Source organism: Dreissena polymorpha, chromosome 8, assembly GCF_020536995.1.
Source record: "Dreissena polymorpha isolate Duluth1 chromosome 8, UMN_Dpol_1.0, whole genome shotgun sequence".
Classification (NCBI taxonomy): domain Eukaryota; kingdom Metazoa; phylum Mollusca; class Bivalvia; order Myida; family Dreissenidae; genus Dreissena; species Dreissena polymorpha.
In genome coordinates, this window is record NC_068362.1 from 97,667,547 (window position 1) to 97,686,539 (window position 18,993).

At 33.7% G+C, this 18,993-nt stretch overlaps 1 protein-coding gene across 4 annotated transcripts in view; it reads left to right on the forward strand.

Moving 5' to 3' along the window:
• The first annotated feature begins 367 nt into the window (after positions 1-367).
• LOC127841045 (uncharacterized) overlaps positions 368-18,993 on the forward strand; it is a 61,088-nt gene continuing 42,462 nt past the window's right edge. Inside the window, exon 1 of one of the 4 annotated variants that reach the window (XM_052369557.1) lies at positions 368-497. The gene's annotated coding sequence lies outside the window, so the exon portion shown is untranslated. Of the gene's footprint in view, positions 503-15,541; positions 15,933-18,993 lie in introns of those variants that run through there. The other 3 variants (XM_052369559.1, XM_052369560.1, XM_052369558.1) reach the window with 3 other exon arrangements.

The window sequence follows — 18,993 nt, forward strand, 5'->3', positions numbered from 1 at the left end:
CTTGATTAGGACTTTCTTTAGAATGTTTTTTTTTGTTCAATATGTATGCTGTTAAAGTAATTTATTTGCTCTGTTTGATGCACAGGATAGACATGTTCTGTACACTTATGTATATTAATTGTTTAGAAATAGAAATCCCACTTCAGCTAAATGGTCACTATTATAACATAGACATAGGGCACTCAGAGGAGCTGCTTATTAGTTAATAAGTATAACTATTAACATAGTTATACATTTGTGTTGCGAATAGGCTGACATTAAGGGATTGGTAAAATTAAATTTAGATATTAATTGTATTAGTTATTTTATGAAAAAGCAAAATTTTATATAATGTGTGGTATGTAGCCTTTATTGCGACACATCGACAGGTTGCTTCCCTTGTTTTCAAATTCGTCATAGAAATTTAGATCAGGAAGTAACAATTCGGTAAATTCGCTTACTTAAGAGATTATTCTCAAGAGGAGAAAGTCGACATTAAACTATGGACGTTCATCTTGGTAAGGTTGGTTTTTTAAGTATCTTGTCGTTACAACTTATAATATAACGTATAATGATGTCTTTACCCAACGTGTTACTTTTTTAATTATTACAATTTACATAAATAGCGATAAAGCCAGTTTGTTTTGGGTATCGATGCAGTAAATAAATACAGTGCTCACTCTGGCCTTCAGAAAATAATAGCCATATTTTTTTTCCTGAAAAAAATAATAGCCAAAACATACCGTAAAACGCTGTGTGTAACGCGCATTTATGTATAACGCGCATCAACTTTTTTAAGCTAAAAAATCGGGGAAAAAAAAATTTTGAAGCAAAAAAATTGGGGAAAATTCCGTACCACAGGCTAACTGAAAATCGTTATATTTACATTGCTATTTACATTGCCGATCTTCCGTGTTCTTTTATTGCTTCAATTAATAATTATTTTAAAGACGATAACGATACAACTAGTTTGTGTGTTTTTTTTAAATCATATTATGCGTAAAAATCAATGTTTGGATTTAAATGAATTATGCATGAAATGCACACTTTCCACGAGGATACCATCAAGGTTTTCATCATATGCCTCCGAAGTAACTGTCCACGATTTTATCGTGGAGGAGAACACATAACGGATGGATTAGTTATAACTAAGAAACTGACATTATCAATTGGTATTGTCACGTGGTTATTCATGCATGACTTATTCACAACCGCGCGTTTATTTACATTGCTGATATCATGCGTTCTTTTCTAGTTCGAGCGTCTATAATTGACAGGAGACTTTAAAGACATACTATTGTAAATTGACAAGTGCCTCCAAATAAATTGTGTAACCCTAGTACAGTAGGGTATAATATTGTGGGAAAACAATAACATTTAAATAAAAATGGCTTCCTTGTTTTTCATTCTCTTCTTCAAATTTATTTGATTTCAATGCTCTGTACGTACCTGAAAAAGATAGAAAATATTTATGTTAACTTTTTAATATTTGTCCATCTTATTCAGATCGTAAATATAACACTATTATTAACATAGTTACAGTTTAAACACTGGGAAACAGAATGATACGAATTACCACAACTGGGTAACTGACAGGGAAAAAATGTCTTGGCATGGCTGTAGTTGTGCATAACGCGCATCAAGTTTTTAAAATGAAATTTTGGGGTAAAAAAGTGCGCCTTATACACAACTTTTTACGGTATGCGGACTTTTTCGCAAAACGAAACTGAAGGCAAAAAGAAAGAAAACACAATGAATCTCATTTTATCTGATTTATTAAATGTATATCTATTGGATTTAAGTTATAATATAAATATATACTTAAAAACAAGCATAATATCAGTGTGTCATTTTCTTATAAAATATTATCATGGCTTTACAATAAAGAATACAATCAAAGCTGTGGGTGTGACTTAACAAACCAGATCTCAGCTACAGTTACATACACATAAGAATTAAGAGCAGAGGCCCCAACTTACCCAGAGCCTTTACTAATTATACTATTTTTTATAGTTTTTCCAATTGCAATTTTTGGTGAATACAACTCGAAATATTATAAACCACACCTTCCGTATCACCATGTGTATTCGTCATTCTATTTTTGCTATTATGAACTCCGAAAATAAATCATAATCGACGAAAAAAATACAGTATCAGAAAACGGTAATCCGAAAAATTGTACGCGTTTTGCACATGAAATATGTATAATATAAAATATTCATATGCATAATCTAAAATGTGCATATCGTTCGACTACTTTATCTCTTAATACAACGTTTGCCATCGGCCGCAATATTGTAGGCAGTGGCTAATATCAATTGAAAATGATTTATTCCTAAAAATAACACTTGCAATGACGATCACAACGCGTGAGTTAAAATAGATCACCTCAGTGTAATTCCTAAGTTTGCTGGCCATGGCATATGCCGGGTCTCTTTGAATTACCTGGTTAATAATTGAAATCATTATGTTAAAGCAGACGACAAACAGAGGTAATTATGGGGATAATTAGTTGATGGCGATTAAATAATTATTTCATCAAGCAATGTTCAACGTAATCTAATTGCAGAAAAAACGGCGTGAAAAACAAAACCAGCCGACAATATAAGCGGCGATTTCATAACGATTAAATAATAATTGGCGAAAAATTAACAAAGATCTTACAGTTATCAATAATTGGTAAAGCACGGGGAGATTAAAAATGTTGATCTGAAATATATCACTGCTGTCGGACACTGATTGAGAAAAACTCTCTAGGCCACAATGTCACAAAAGTTATTGATGCGTGTATGACAATACACAGGGTTTAGTGTGTACACAGGTAATCTCGTTATCGATTTTTCCTGCTTGATGGCCTGATTTGCAGGCGGTTCGCATTAGCCGGACAACATTTAGAGGCAATTTGTTTTTTGATGTAGGAGGATAAAATTATCGCCATTTTTTCTAGACAATTTTAAGAAATAATAGCCAGTTGGATAAAATAATTGCCATTGGCGATAATGTCTTGCAGCAGCGTGAGCACTGAAATACACATATTTATGTTGATGTGGCAGTTCTTCTTAAATGCTTAATGACTACATATGAACAGCTCAAATTTCTTCATGGTAAACAGGGCCCTCATTTGGCCATTTTTGGGGTTGAAATTCGGCCCCATTTCCCCCTTAAAGGTCAATTTTAACACTTTTGGAAACTTTAAAATATGAAAGATAATTGTTTGAGATGCAGAATAAAACTATTTGCAACAATTAAGCATTACGCCTTATGCCATAAATCACCAGGTAAATCTTCCAATAACGCGCCGTTTTCTAAAATTTGGACTGACTTACCTCCCTTGCTGTGACGTCAGAGCTAGACATCCGCTATTTTTAACAGCATTATTTATGCCGAGACAATCATTTGCATTGCTATTACATCAATACTTTTATGGACTTTTCTGCCGAATATGATCATTATGAAGATGAACTGCATGAAATTAGACTGTATTTGTACAGTACACGCCATTTTATCGATTTAAAAAATCTCAATTAGACAAGACTCCTTTCCCCAAAATGGCTGGAAAAGCCCTAAAATGTTCGTTATTAGATTGTTCATCATATATCTAAATTATTGTATTTTTTGTAAATAAATGCAAGTGAACAAAATCGTATTATTGTAACACATAATTTAACTTATAACAATAATTCTTATCATTTGCACCCATCGATGTAATTACATCTATGCTCTAACTGTTCATCGCGCATGTTTGGTCTAGTTTGTAATCTTTTCCACTTAAATGCATAGTGCAAATGTAAGGTTCAATAAAATTTCAGAGGACAGAAAACACACAACCATATTTTTCAGGGGTAAAGACGCGACTTTTTTCCGAAGCGTCTTATTAATGGACGAAAATGATAAACATAATATCCTAATTTTTGCAAAAATCCTTATGTGTACTCCTCCACGATAAAATCGTAGTCAGTTAGATCTACGGATGATAGCAACCGGGTGTAATCCTCCTGGAAATCCTGCTTTTCACGCATTATATTATCAAAATAGTTTTTTGACACGTAAAGCTTCTTAACAAATTTATATTTAATTAATTACAAATATATTACAAATATAAATGTTTTGTTGAATTCCCCAATAAGAATACACATTTGTTATCCGAAACACACTTCTGATTGTCTTCTCTTAGCACGCCGTTTACAAATTCAAGCGTCAAATAAACATTCGGGATCGTTAGCAGATATAAACAGAATATGTCTTATTTTCCAAATTTCAATGTTGTTAGCCTTTTAGTCGCCGATGCTTAAAGGAAACCGTGCTCGCACCTAGCTGTAGGCTTCCGCACCTGGATTAGTGATAATTTCGTATTGTTTATGCTTTTCGCAGTTTGTACACGGAATGTCTATTCCTATCTAGAGTCCGTGTTTTGTAGCCACGACGAACCCATAATTGATTTTTAATAATTTCACCATATATGTCTACATGTTGAATTTTATATTAAAAAATTAGGCTGCGACCATTTTGATTTGTCGGCATTCTATTTCATTTCAGACTCCATGCATTTCTGAGATCATAATCTCTGTGATTTATTACTCTTACTTGTTAGTTTCTTACCACGTGTGCTACTGAAAATAGCCAGCGGGATTGTGTTTTATGGCACAAAGAAGCACACAATGGCTTCGACCAGTGTTTTTTTTATCTCTCAATGTAAGATAAGCACGTGCAATATCAAATATTATGTTGGTCAGTACATACGTTCTACCGAAAACCACAGACCGCGTTTTTGTTTTATTGCCCAATAATGCCCTGAACATCCAATATCCTGTGTATTACGACACACAAACTTTAGATAAGCACGTGCCGTCTGTCAAAACAATGATTTTTATAGATCAGTAAAAATATCGTAGTAACTCACACAGTGAATTCCCGTATATGATCTTGGAAACGAGACTTGCTTAAAACATTTAATATAACGATATTTATTTTCAAAATAATTTCTAAAAACAAATGAGAATCATCCAACATACATCATACACAGACCAAACAAAGTATAAATAATTTTGACAATTTGAATACAAACATTGAATTGTATACAATGATTTTTTGTGCGATCAGTATACAGTACAATAATAATGTCTGCAATTGAATGTAATTTTTCAATAATGAACGAAATTAAAGAGTGTAACGATAACGATACAGCGTGTTTGATTTTTATTTTATTCAAAGGAATTGTCAATGGCAAATAATTCGCGAGATACTCTGGTACTTCAGTTGAAATTCACTACGAAAATTTTAATGGAAATTTCATCAAATCTTTAAAAAGAAACATATGCCGAAATTCGTTTGATACTTTGGAAAAAATAGAGAAAGTTTCTGTTTAGGAATTTGAGCACTGATTCTTCAATATTTACCAGAATTTAATGTGAAAAACGGAAATCGGCCATATACGGAATTATAATTGTTTTGACCGGAAGTCTTCTGACAGCTCTTGTCTTAAGTATCAAATTAATTTTGGCATTATTGATTATTTAAAGATTTGATAAAATATTCCATCTGAACATGCGAGATGTGTGAGTGTTTAATACTGTTAATACAACACTCAATACATCCATGCTTTCCATGCAAATGATGCAACATTGTACATGCTGCATAATTTTCACGCTTTTTTAATTAAGAGAAAAGATCATTACCAAATAAATAAGCTCTGTTTATTTGAAATTTGAATTTGTTAACGTGGTGTTAACATTAAGAAGTGTGGGTTTTGGATTACTTACTAATTTACATTTATATTGTGGTTTTCGGATTATAAATTATGCTCATTTGAGATTTCAACAAAACATGAACAGTTAAGTGCTCCAGCTAGAAGTTAAAAAGGGCAGGGGGGCTATTTTGTCAAAAGGGCAGTTTCAACATGCAGTATTTTGTCTAAAGGGTATTTTCGAGAGCGCAGTCTGGAAGGCGATGCTATGGAAGGGCAGGGCAGGGCGGGGCGCCCTTCCATTTAGACCTTGCAAGAGCAGCAAAGTTGCCTAATTAATTCAGCTGTAATTTGTTAAAACGCTTAACGAGTCTAATAAATGTTTTTTAACAATACAGTCCAACCCCTCTTAAGCAGCCAGTCAAGGGAAACGGCCAAATTGGCTGCTTAAGCGGGGTGGCCTCTTAAGAGGGGGTTGGGTCATAGGGTGTCTGGAGTTGATGAGTGCATGGCCAACTGTTCAATTTTTGTATAAACAAAATGGTAAATATGTGAACATATACTAAACAATGTATAGACTTAAAATATTTTTATTTCTTCCTTTCTAAAATCAGCTATAAAATAAAATTTTCATTCAAAAATATAATACTCATCTTTCTAATTATCATCAATATCATCATCATCAGAATCAAGTCAATGAAAAAGAATGATTCTCATGATTCATTGTTTACACAATGCGCGTTGTATGGCCCCAATGCACTTAAGATGGGAACAGTTGTGAATCAGTTATGCCTGAATACCTCCCGTGTCACTATCAATCAATCATTTAATTGGTTATTGCAGTGTTATGTCTTTGTTATACCTACCGCACGAATTGGTCCCGACAGTGATCTCCTCCACGATAAAATCGTGGCCAGTTACTTAAGAGACTGATAATAGCAACCGGATGTAATCCTCCTGGCAATCGTGCTTTTCATGCATAAATTATAAAAACATTTTTTCGCCATGTAAAGGGTTTTATCAAAATTAATAGATTGAAATCATTGTAAATATAAAACAAATATAAATGCTTTGTTTAATTCCTAAAGAGAATACCGTAATAATTTGTAATCCGAAACACACTCCCGATTGTTTAATGTTAATGAGACGTTTACAAATTCTAGCATTAAAAAAGTCCTCATGTATTTGCTTTGTCCCGACAAAAGCGTGCCAAAATTATGCACCATTGTACAATGTCACGTGAAAAGCGTGCGTGTATTGATTTTTGGATAAAAACTTTGTAGCACAGAGAACATGTAGATCAGTTGATTTCGGCTAAATTTTTCATTGTTTTTTTTTACTTTTAATTGGCCGATAATTGTCATAATGCGTGCTTGAAATAGTATGATTCAACAACTACTAATAATATATTATAAATTAAGAATCTCTTTTCCAGTAATAATAGGTGATATTCGCACATGCAGAAATAAAAAGATCAAACAGTCGCATATTGCTTTTAACCCGATAACCCGATAATCCGCCGCTAATTAATTGCAATTTGCAAACTGGCTGTCAAAATGTTTTTCACACATCACGCTTCAGTACTACAGTGCCTAAACCGCAGATTGGAAGTAAGTATCGATTGTATCGCCGGTGCGTCGGTGTAATTTTTGCAATGAACATGACTGATTTTCTCGCGCGAGACCACTCATATGGGGGAAATTTAACATTTGGGATGCAAAATTGCTGGCCGCTGGCCGGAGAAACGGGGTTACCGCTTAATAGGGGATGCATTTTATAGTGTTTATCGACGGTCGCGGCACAGACCAGCCGCCTACACGGGGCGACCGGCGATGAGGGGTGACCGGAAGTAGGGGTTGGACTGTATTATGCAATCATGAAATGCGCAATTTCTATGCAAATTGCAATTGGTTGCTATCATTAGTATTCTAAGTAACAGGTCAAGATTTTTGTGGCACTTATATGTAAGTCATAATAGTCGCCTGCTTGATTTAACAGCAGGTATTGCCTGCATAAAAGTGCTGTCACTCATACAAAGTGTGCGCTCTCTTTGGCCAATATTGATTTTCCAATAAGGACTCTTGGCCTAAAGGCGAGCTTTAGTTTGGTAAAGCAATACATGTCATTGACAGCCGATCGTAAATCATCTTTTACATTTTCGATCTAAAGAATTGCTTGTTGCAGCTACTGCAAAAATACACTGATCTGAAAATTTCAGCCGCCCTATGGATGCTATGAAAAGCCCCGGCGAGGGACCATTTAATGGCCTGTGAAAAGCAATGATTCAAGGAGAATATTCTATAAAAAAAATGAACAAAAGCAATATTGTATAACAGTGTTTTTGTTGTTGTTTTTTTGTTTAAATTCAGAGCAGGTTATACGACGATTGCTTATATAAAGTATAAAATACAACAATTATAGTATGAGCACGGATGGCTAAGTGCTCTCATCTGATAAACTATATGACTGAAAAAAGCTGCATGAATTTAAAGGATGTCTCTCGAGGGGCTGTAGCCTTTATTGGGTTTCAGCTCTAGAACAAAAATGCCCTGCTTTATTTAATTTTTTATTTGTGAGCGTTAGCTCACAAATAATGCAGACGGAATTTTGCAAATTAGTATGCTTTAGCTACGCTAGGAACCGTAACCCATGACTGCCTGTGTGGATAACTCCAGTAAAATTTTGCAGACAATAGAATGCTAAAAGCGTCTACTTTAACCACCGCATCTGCCTGTTCTCACTGGTACAGTACATAGTGTGTATTTAACAGCTTGTAAGACAATGTTAGCCAGTCTAGTGTTTATCATTGAAATCTGTACATATTGGCTGCTTTCAGGGAAAACGAGGCTTAATGCATGTCAAATAAGATTAGCCTGTGCACATTGATTCGCTGTATCAATGATTTGAAAAAAAAACAACACATCTTGACCTGTGTTTTAAGACACACTCTTTATAAATTTGAATGGGTAGTGGTCATTTCAAACTTGCGATATAAAAAGCTATAACATAATTTTGAAAACTGAGTTGCGTCTAAGATTATACAACATCGAACAAATTCAGTGCCTTCAGAGCTTTGATTGTTTTTTTGGAGTCTTACACTAATGACAGTGTTTGCTACAAGAATACAAGGTCATATGTCCCTATTGGAGAAAGTGAGCATTATCCTATGTTTGCTCACCCACAATTCAACCCAATATGATAATAAATAATTCAGATGATTGTGCTTGTTAGCCAAAATTATCAAATAAGATTCATGTAAATAATCAAATATTGTAAATTTATTAGAATTAAAAGCAAGTATATACAGTACAGCCAAGGCGGAACAAACATTATCCGCGGCTACGCCACGGCAAGATTATTAGTACGCGGTGGCCAAATCGTGTGTTCACGCGGCGAATCGCCGCGGCACTCAGCATCGTTCCGCGCAACGACGCAAGCCTGTATCAACCTCGCGTACTTTCACGGAGTGAATCCGCCGCATACGTACGCGGCAGATCAAGTGAATAGATATACATCTGCATGTTCATTTGTGTAGCATAGAAACCTAGATTTACGCCACTTTCATAGTTATTAGTTTCATGTTATAAAGTGATATCATGGGCATCGTACAGTTTATAGGTGCCTTTCGCAACCGTTGTTTATTGTTTGTGTTTTAAATTATATACACTTATATTTGTAAATGCAGCATCAACATACTAAAACAATATCACGGAAAGAGGAAAATAATGCATTTGAATATCAACCGTACTTTGACAACTGACGACAGAAATTATTCGATATACGATGTAAATCTAGGTTTAGTGCAGATTCGTTCATACGACACAAAGACACTATTTTGTTTTACAGATCCTTTTTTCTTAATGGACTGGATGAGTCATGTAAAATATCGACTATAATAAAAAAAATTATAAACAACTGGTAGCAAGATGTGTTGCAAATAATTGGTCAGTAACCACATTTCAACAAACTAGTTTTCATATGTATTCGTTCAAACGACACAAAGACACTATTTTGTTTTACGGATCATTTCGGCTTAGAAGAATTTCCAGTCATAAAAAATATCTAATTTTATAAACAGCCGGTAGCAAGATGAGTTGCAGCTAATTGTCAGTAAGCACATTTTCACTAACTCTTTTGACCTGTTTATTCTTTTCAGTTCAATTCAACAGTGCAAAATGCCCATAATATCACTTTAATATAAAAAAATAATTAAATTAATATATGCCCTTGATTATCGTTTTTTGTTTTGCTGACTTTGATTTTTGTTTAATTTTCAGGATTACAACAATTCGTTTATAAACAGGAATGCACTCACTAAAAACACAACAGCACGCTTTTTTATTAACTATGTTATCTATTTTATTTTGAATCCGCGCACATTAAATATTTTGATTTGACATATTATAAATGTTCTTTTAATTTTTCTAACAACTAAACATTTAAAAAAGATTGTTTATTTTATGATACATGTACGGATCGACTTGGCGTCATGTCTCGGATCGAGGCTTGCCTCGGCATGCTGCGGCGGACAGATGCAAAGCTTCGCGGCGAAATTCGACTTGCCGCCGCATACTTACACGGCTTCAACAGCTTATGCGGCATCAACTCGTTTTGCCTTGCCGCCGCGGATCGCGAAATATGTTTGTTCCGCCTTGGCTGTACTGTATAAGATTTCAACATCACCATTTTATTCTTGGAATCTTTATAACAATGGACACAAGAAGCTAAATGAAATTAAATTAATTTAATTAACAATTTTTATATGATACCATCAATTACATATTGTTTTTTTAATGAAATTTATAACGAACACAAAATTAGTGTACCCCAAATCTGATATGTTTTCTCATATTTCTGCCTACCAGTATGTGTCAATAAACAAATCTGCACTTATTTATAGGTTTTCCCAACAGTATACATAACATGTTTTCATGAAGGAGTTTTCACTCATCATAACTAATAAAAATAACACAAAACATTGGTAACACTGGTAACAAAACATGTTGAAGTATGCACTTGATGTTCTTGAGTACATGTCCTGATGTGAGAGTGCAATAACATGGTATTAATGGTGTACTGAGCACAATTGCAGCCCAAGGGCCATGTAGTCAGTCTAGCTGTGTACTGTGACAATAAAATAGATAACTGACAACATTATTATCAAATCTACATCTCACATTTACACTGTGCAATTACATTTGAATTGCGCAATGTTATATTGCAATACTAACATGGCAATAGTACCACTAAAACCTCTGTTTAACTCTTCCAGTGCTGGTACCAAATTTTGAAGGCCTTTGCAAACAGTTTGGATCCACATAAGACGCCACAGAACGTGGCGTCTCATCAGGATCCAAATTGTTTGCTATTCTGATAGTATTCTTTGAAAAAAATCAAAGAAAATGCTAATTTTAGAAATTAGGCAGACAACATTTTAGCCGACGACAAATTTCCCAGCATGCAAAGGGTTAATGATATTACTGTCCTTTTGGCAATGAAGTTTTAATTTTGCTTAATTGGTTAACACATTCTGTCTGTGCGCAGTTTTCAGCTTCATCAACCAGACCAGAGAACATAGATAGAGATAGCCTCTGTTTTGAGCTTCTCTGATCACAGCATGGTAGGGGTATGGAAATCTGAAGAAATCATATAATTCCACAGTCAACTAAGTATAAAATATAACTTCTCTGTTGGGTAAACTCACTTTTCCAAATGTACTTCATACCAAAATGCATTTATGAATCAAAAGTCAAACAAATAGTCCAGCAACACTTTAACCTTAAAACGCTGTGTATAACGAGCATTTATGTATAAAGCGCATCTACTTTTTGAAGCAAACAAATCAGGAAAAAAAAGTTTTTAAAGCAAAAAAATCGGGGAAAAACAAACAATGGAGTTGTGCATTTTTTTCCTCCAAAAATTGATTAAAATTATAGTCTTGACTAATGAGATCGTTAATGAAAAAAAGAAATTGATCCCCGCATCGTCACGGTAATTTAAGTTTTTGTTGTCATGAAAACTCGTTGATTTACAACACAAAACGTCTTATTTTAACTGATGCAAATTAATTTGTCTAGCAATCAACGTGCTGAACCAATCATGTGGTTGTTCCTCAATTGCAGTCGATCATCCAATTAAATAAAAGCATGTGCATAGCTCCGCCTTTCAAATCTTTGCAGAAAACGGAGGTGAAGTTTAACGGTTCATTGAGCATGTGTTTTATGCAAATTGCGTTCTGACTGGCAATAAACAAACAATGGAGGTGTGAAGCTGTTTGCCAGTTCGCATGTTTTGATAATAGCCCAGCTACACAAAACTTGACAGGTGATGCAAATTACTTGATAATCACAACCCCAAACTTGACAAGACGCATGAAAGACATTTAAAAAAACACAACAACAAAATCAAAAATGTTATTAACACATTTGAAGAGCAAGAAAAATAATCATAAATATATCGGGAAAGACCTTGCCGACATACTATTGTAAATCGACAAGTGCCCCCAAAATAAATTATGTAACCCTAGTACAGTAGAGTATAATATTTTGGGAAAAAACAATAACATTCAAATAAAAATGGCTTCCTTGTTTTTTAATTTTCTTCTTCAAATTTATTGGATGTAAATGCTGTGTACGTACCTGAAAAAGATAAAAAATATTAATGTTAACTTCATAATGTTTGTCCATCTATATTCCGATCATAAATATAACACAATTAAAAAGATAGTTACAGTTAAAACAACGGGGAGCAGTATGGTGAGAGTTACCATAACTCGGTAACTGACAAGGAAAAAATCTTGGCATAGCTGTTGTTGTGTATAACGCGCATCAAGTTTTAAAAATGAAATTTTGGGGTAAAATAGTTCGCCTTATACACAATGTTTTACGGTAATTGTTGCATGCTTAGATGTGGTGTACTGCTAATAATAATGAACTAGTATTTTGAAGTTTGATAAATATTAAAAAGGTGTGTGAGTGAATATTTACAAATGTAACATAAATTATCATAATTTGACTATCAAACCAACATTGTATGTTTTTGTTGCTGTTGTTCTTGAACATTTTTATTTAAATAACAAAAGCTTACAAAATTACAAAGACGGGTGAGCAAATACATTTAATATGAACTCCAGATTACAATTAACAATAAGCAATGTTATTTGAACCAATTTAATTGAAACTTTGCACCATTTCATTAGACAACTTCATAGTCATTTTCAGCAATCTCTGTTACATTTTTATATGATTATATTTAGATATGTTTTATTTGCGTTTTATTTATCCTATTAAACACAAATTTTAGTCTAAACCTAGCAAGGAATCAAATTTTCAATTTTAAGAAACAGTATCATGCATTAAAACAGTTAAAACACAATCACTTAATAGATTATCGGAATAAACCCCCTTCGGAAGAAACCCCCTTCCCTAAAAACGGCATAGCGGAAGAAACCCCCTTTCACATTTTGCATACATGAAACAAACCCCCTTTCATAGTGGAACAAACCCCCTTCAAATTTTCAGACAGGCGGAATAAACCCCCTTCCTAATTGTTATACAAAATCCATAATTAAATGAAGCTGCGAAAATCTGATTAAAGAAGTGTAGCGACCGGTTGTTCACAAGTTGTTAATGATACACATTAAATATTCAAGCTGCGAATCTCATACATCGTTATCGTGATAAACATCATGTTTGAAAGATAATTGGTAGTTAGAATTAACAATATGGTAATAAAACGAATAATGTATGATTGTGGAAAAATAAGTATTATTGATGGATGAACTAGACAAAAAAAAAAAAAATATATATTTTCATTTATTTACAAATATCAAACAAGCATATATTTAAAAGCAATGCACAAATAGTTGAAGAAAAAATAAACGCATTTATTACCAATAAAACAGGCATATGATACAAAAAAACTAATGCATAAAAAGGCGTGATGAATCTACAACATCCTTCCCTAACAACACACAAGTGTAGCCTACTGCTTTATCCGATGGCCTACTAGAACTCTCGGATGGTCTTCTCCTCCTTTGTTAACTGTTGGCACAAAGTCAACAGCGCAGTTTGATGATTCATTGCGGTAATCTGAAACATAAATAAACATTTGTCACATGTGAAGAATTAGAATTTTATGAAAACTGAATATTATATGAAAAATCGCAACGAATGGTTATAAATGCAAATTAATAATATTGCCAATTTTAGATGAATGTTTTTTTATGTACGAGTATCAGTTCAAAGTATAATATTATTTACCTCTAAATCAGTAGTTGCAATTGCCAGGCATTTCTGTGAATCCCGTTTGTCATACTTCCAACGCTGGCTAACCGATGACTTTGCTTTCATCGTGTAGCAGTACCCCTGGTAACATAACTCTGTCCACCCTTGTTATTCTTAATGATCTCCATTATTGTAATATTCGAGGTACCACGGATGCGTATAAATATATATATATATATATATATATATATATATATATATATATATATATATATATATATTTATTTATTTATTTATTTATTTATTTATTTATTTATATAATACCAATTAATTGAGCGAATGTAATAAACAAACTACAAACTGTACATAAATTCACACGAGCCGCACTTTTTCGGAAATGAATGAAAATCGCCGATCATGCCACAACTTATCACCATTGTCAACAATAGCAAGTACATTAAAGGACATTGATTATAATTATATGAAGGTGTGAAAATCTATTTCCAAATTGCTTTGTGCTGATTAAAGAAGTGTACTGACAGTTTGTTCACATGTTGTTAATGATGAGATGCTCGTGTGAACTTGTTTAACTGAGATAACAACAGTTTTATTTGTTAAATTTTACTATATTGATAAAAATATAGTACAATAACACAAAATAGGCAAGAAAAATGATTCATTTAATACGAATTTTATAAATGTAGCAAAGACAAATTAGCTCCCCGAGCCGATTGTTACGAAGATAGTACGTACATATTTTCCTACAATAACCGAAGCATTCGTCTTTTTAGGATCGAAGTTAGTGTTCGTGTGTCGTAAGAACAGATAGCGTTTTTTGCACATTTATATAAATTCATTAAATCTTTGACAAAATCGTGCATATTCTTGCTTGAATCCCACATACTCATGATTTCATTATGGAAGAGGGTTTGTTCCGCTATAGAAGGGGGGGTTTGTTCCGTGTATGCAAAATGTTAAAGGGGGTTTCTTTTGCTATGCCGTTTTTAGGGAAGGGGGTTTCTTCTGGAAAGGGTTTCTTCCGTACACCCTTTAAATAATACATAACCATAAAAGAGTCAAAATAGTGACCCCAGATATGATCAATTAACTTGTGACTCAAAACTCTGCAAGCTTTAACAATGATGTGAGGGATAACAAAAGAGCCTTTAAAGTGCATGACTACCTCATTAGGGACAGTTTCTAGGTGTGAATGCCTACATGATTACCATGTAACTGTTGAATAATGTGACAATCAGTACTACTCTTCCTGAACGATACAAGCACTTTTTATAGAACATTAATGATGAGAAATTAATGAATAAAAATACTTGTAATTATGCAAAAAGTTAAATACATGAGCTCTACAAAAACATTTTATCAAATTTGTATCTTCCACCTACATGTACGACCACTACTTGAGTATGCATGTGTTGTTTGGGATGGCTAGCTGTGCGCTTTACGAAAAAGATATGTTAAATAAAATACAAAATGATGCGACAAGAAAAATCACTGGTCTCTCTAAATCTGTTTCTTTACCCAACTTGTATTCAGAAATTAACTGATACAGTTAAGCAGAGCGTAGGAAGTATCTGGAATTATTACATTTGTCAAAATTACACAATAGCTTATGTGAAGATTACCTACGAAATTTGCTACCAGTAACGTGAAAGTTCTTTTTGTGTGGGAAAATGATTGCTTGAATGGGGCTTTTAGTAATCAATGACATTGTCAGTCTTAACAGCTAGGTTCAGATATGATCAGGAAGTTTAAATTTGGGTGTTTGCATGTAAAAATTGATCATACATGTAGTGATAACATTATGTTCAAATTAAATATATATCTATGTAGAGACTTTCCGTATCTCAAATATGGAAGTGTGCGATAACGAAGTCAATAAACTGTAAACTAAACTATAAGTGCTTTAATATCTGTATTAAGTTGCAGATATAAGTTTTTGTATGTAGCATCAGGCATAAGTTTAAGTAAATTACCATGAAAGTGACTTTAAAAAAAATAGGATTTTATCTTCTGTATTGGTAAGGGAGGTAAATTTATAAATATTATGAATATATTTGCTGGTAATTTTAAGTAATTTATCTTATAACAACTTTAAATCATGCATAATAATTAATCCACAATTGTGTTGACAGAAAATGTCTTATCTTGGCAGATCAGAGAAAATAATAAGATTGTTCATGCTAAAATTGTTCATGCCATGAAGTTAAAATTGCTCTGATCAGTGCTCCATCTAGGCCTAAATGGAAGGGCGCCCTGCCCTTCGTAATCCCTGCCCTGCCCTTCGGAAGCCCCGCCCTGCCCTTTTGTTAAAAAAAAACAACACTTTTTTTTTTGGCATGTCAGAAGTTAAAATCTCTGATTACATTGTCATCAATTTATTCTTCATTGAAGACATTTTGTTTTACTGGTATAGTAAACAAGGGAATAATATATTCTAACAATTATTAATAACATATAAATTAATATGCAACAGGGAGCATTCAAGATATGCCCGCGCACTCAAAAGTGCCCTTTTAACAAAATGCTGTGCGTCGATAGTGACCTTTTGAAAAATAGTCCCCCCATGCCCTTTTCAAATCCTAGCTGGAGCACTGTCTGATTCTAACTGGCCTGTCAACATATTTTGCAATTACTATATCATATACATTGTATGTTTAAAGTTTTGCACCCATGTTTTGCATTGTTGATTCTTGGGTAATTTAGCAACAATACATGTTCTTGTGCTCTTTGTCCATGCAAAAATATTTGAATATTTAATAGGAAAATATTTTATTTAATTATTGCAGAGCTTTAAAATGCTTTGGAAAGACAACTACATAAATAAAAATCACAGTCAATGTTCAAATTAAATGTTTAAGGATTATAAAGCTGATGAATATGTATGCATTTAATAATTTTGCAAATATATTATACTTATGTACTGCCACCATATCAAGCGGTTTAAATAGGGACAGCACAGAAAACTGTTGGAGTGGCCATGCAAGTCTGAATAAATGACGCAGATAAATCCCCATTAATATTTGAGTTCAGAGATCCGGGTATACTGGTAGTTTGGACAGTAGAAGATCAATACATGACGATAAAATCAAAGAAAAAAAACTGTCAACTTTTTATATTGACAACGTCTACCAAGTTCAAATATGGTCTAAGTGGGTTAGAAAACATAGTTACCTGGTCAAACGTGATAAATTTCTTATAAATATCAATTTGTCGTTCATGATTGAATTGTGATGAGACATAGTCTGAATGTATTTTTTGTACCATATCTGAAAAAATAAAAAACGGGATCAGGTTATAAGTAAAAAAACACAAGGCCAAATGCTGTGAACTTGTGAAGGGCTCATAGTGGGCCATAATGGCAATCTTTTTATAGATACAGGTAATAGATTCTCTTGGATTCGGAGACCATTACTGAATTAGATTTTTCAGTTCTCTTAGGAGAAGGCCCATCTGAAAATATTGTTCTGGATGCTCTGCAATTCAATAAAATAATCTTAACAAATGAAAAGCTGCCAAAGCATAATGAAACCATTTTTGTTTGTTTTAGAATGAATAACCAATTTTAGCTTTAAATCTGAATAATCTCGTAAAATGATATTTATAATGAAATTAAGTATATTTTTAATGATCTTAATTAAATATTACTTACCAATCCATGTTGCATAACTTGGACATACATAAAAATGAATAAGACAACTCTAAAGTGTTTTTATGAATTATATTTTCACAAATACTTCCCATTAATACACTATCAATACCAAGAGTAAATATTTAATGCAGGTGTCCATCTGTAAAAAAAAAGTTTTTATATATTGTTTTTGCCCTGTCTGTTGGTCTGTCTGTTGGTCTGTCTGTTGGTCTGTCTGTTTGCACCAACTTTAACATTTTGCAATATCTTTTGCTATATTGAAGATAGCAACTTCATATTTGGCATGCATGTGTATCTCATGAAGCTGCACATTTTGAGTGGTGAAAGGTCAAGGTCAAGGTCATCCTTCAAGGTCAGAGGTCAAATATATATGGCCAAAATCGCTCATTTTATGAATACTTTTGCAATATTGAAGATAGCAACTTGATATTTGGCATGCATGTGTATCTCATGGAGCTGCACATTTTGAGTGGTGAAAGGTCAAGGTCAAGGTCATCCTTCAAGGTCAGAGGTCAAATATATGTGGCCCAAATCGCTTATTTTATAAATACTTTTGCAATATTGAAGATAGCAACTTGATATTTGGCATGCATGTGCATCTCATGGAGCTGCACATTTTGAGTGGTGAAAGGTCAAGGTCATCCTTCAAGGTCAGAGGTCAAATATATGTGGCCCAAAAAGCTTATTTTATGAATACTTTTGCAATATTGAATATAGCAACTTGATATTTGACATGCATGTGTATCTCATGGAGCTGCACATTTTGAGTGGTGAAAGGTCAAGGTCATCCTTCACAAGGTCAAGCTCATCCTTCAAAGTCAAACGTCATATAGGGGGACATTGTGTTTCACAAACGCATCTTGTTTTTTATAGTCCCTACTTGATTTATGTATTAAATGGCAAATCTGGTTTACTGACTCATGCATGGACAAATAAGATTTACTTATTCTTGCATGGGCAAAGATGGTTTACTCATTCCTGCATGAACAAAAGTTAATTTGCTCATAGTAGTTTGTCGTTTTGTGAGTGGGATAAGTAGTGACTTATTGACAGGCAATGTATATTTGGCCCATTCCTGAGCAAAGGTTGATGTGCTCATTTGAGCATGGGCAAAAGTTGATGTGCTCATTTGAGCATGGGAAAAGGTTGGTGTGCTCATTTGAGCATGGGCATAGTTTGATGTGCTCATTTGAGCATGGGCCAAGGTCGATGTACTCATTTGAGCATGGGCAAAAGTTGATGTGCTCATTTGAGCATGGGAATAGGTGGGTGTGCTCATTTGAGCATGGGCAAAGTTTGATGTGCTTATTTGAGCATGTGCAAAGTTTGGTGTGCTCATTTGAGCATGGACAAAGGTTGATGTGCTCATTTGAGCATGGGCAAAGTTTGATGTGCTCATTTGAGCATGGGCAAAGGTGTGTGTGCTCATTTGAGTATGG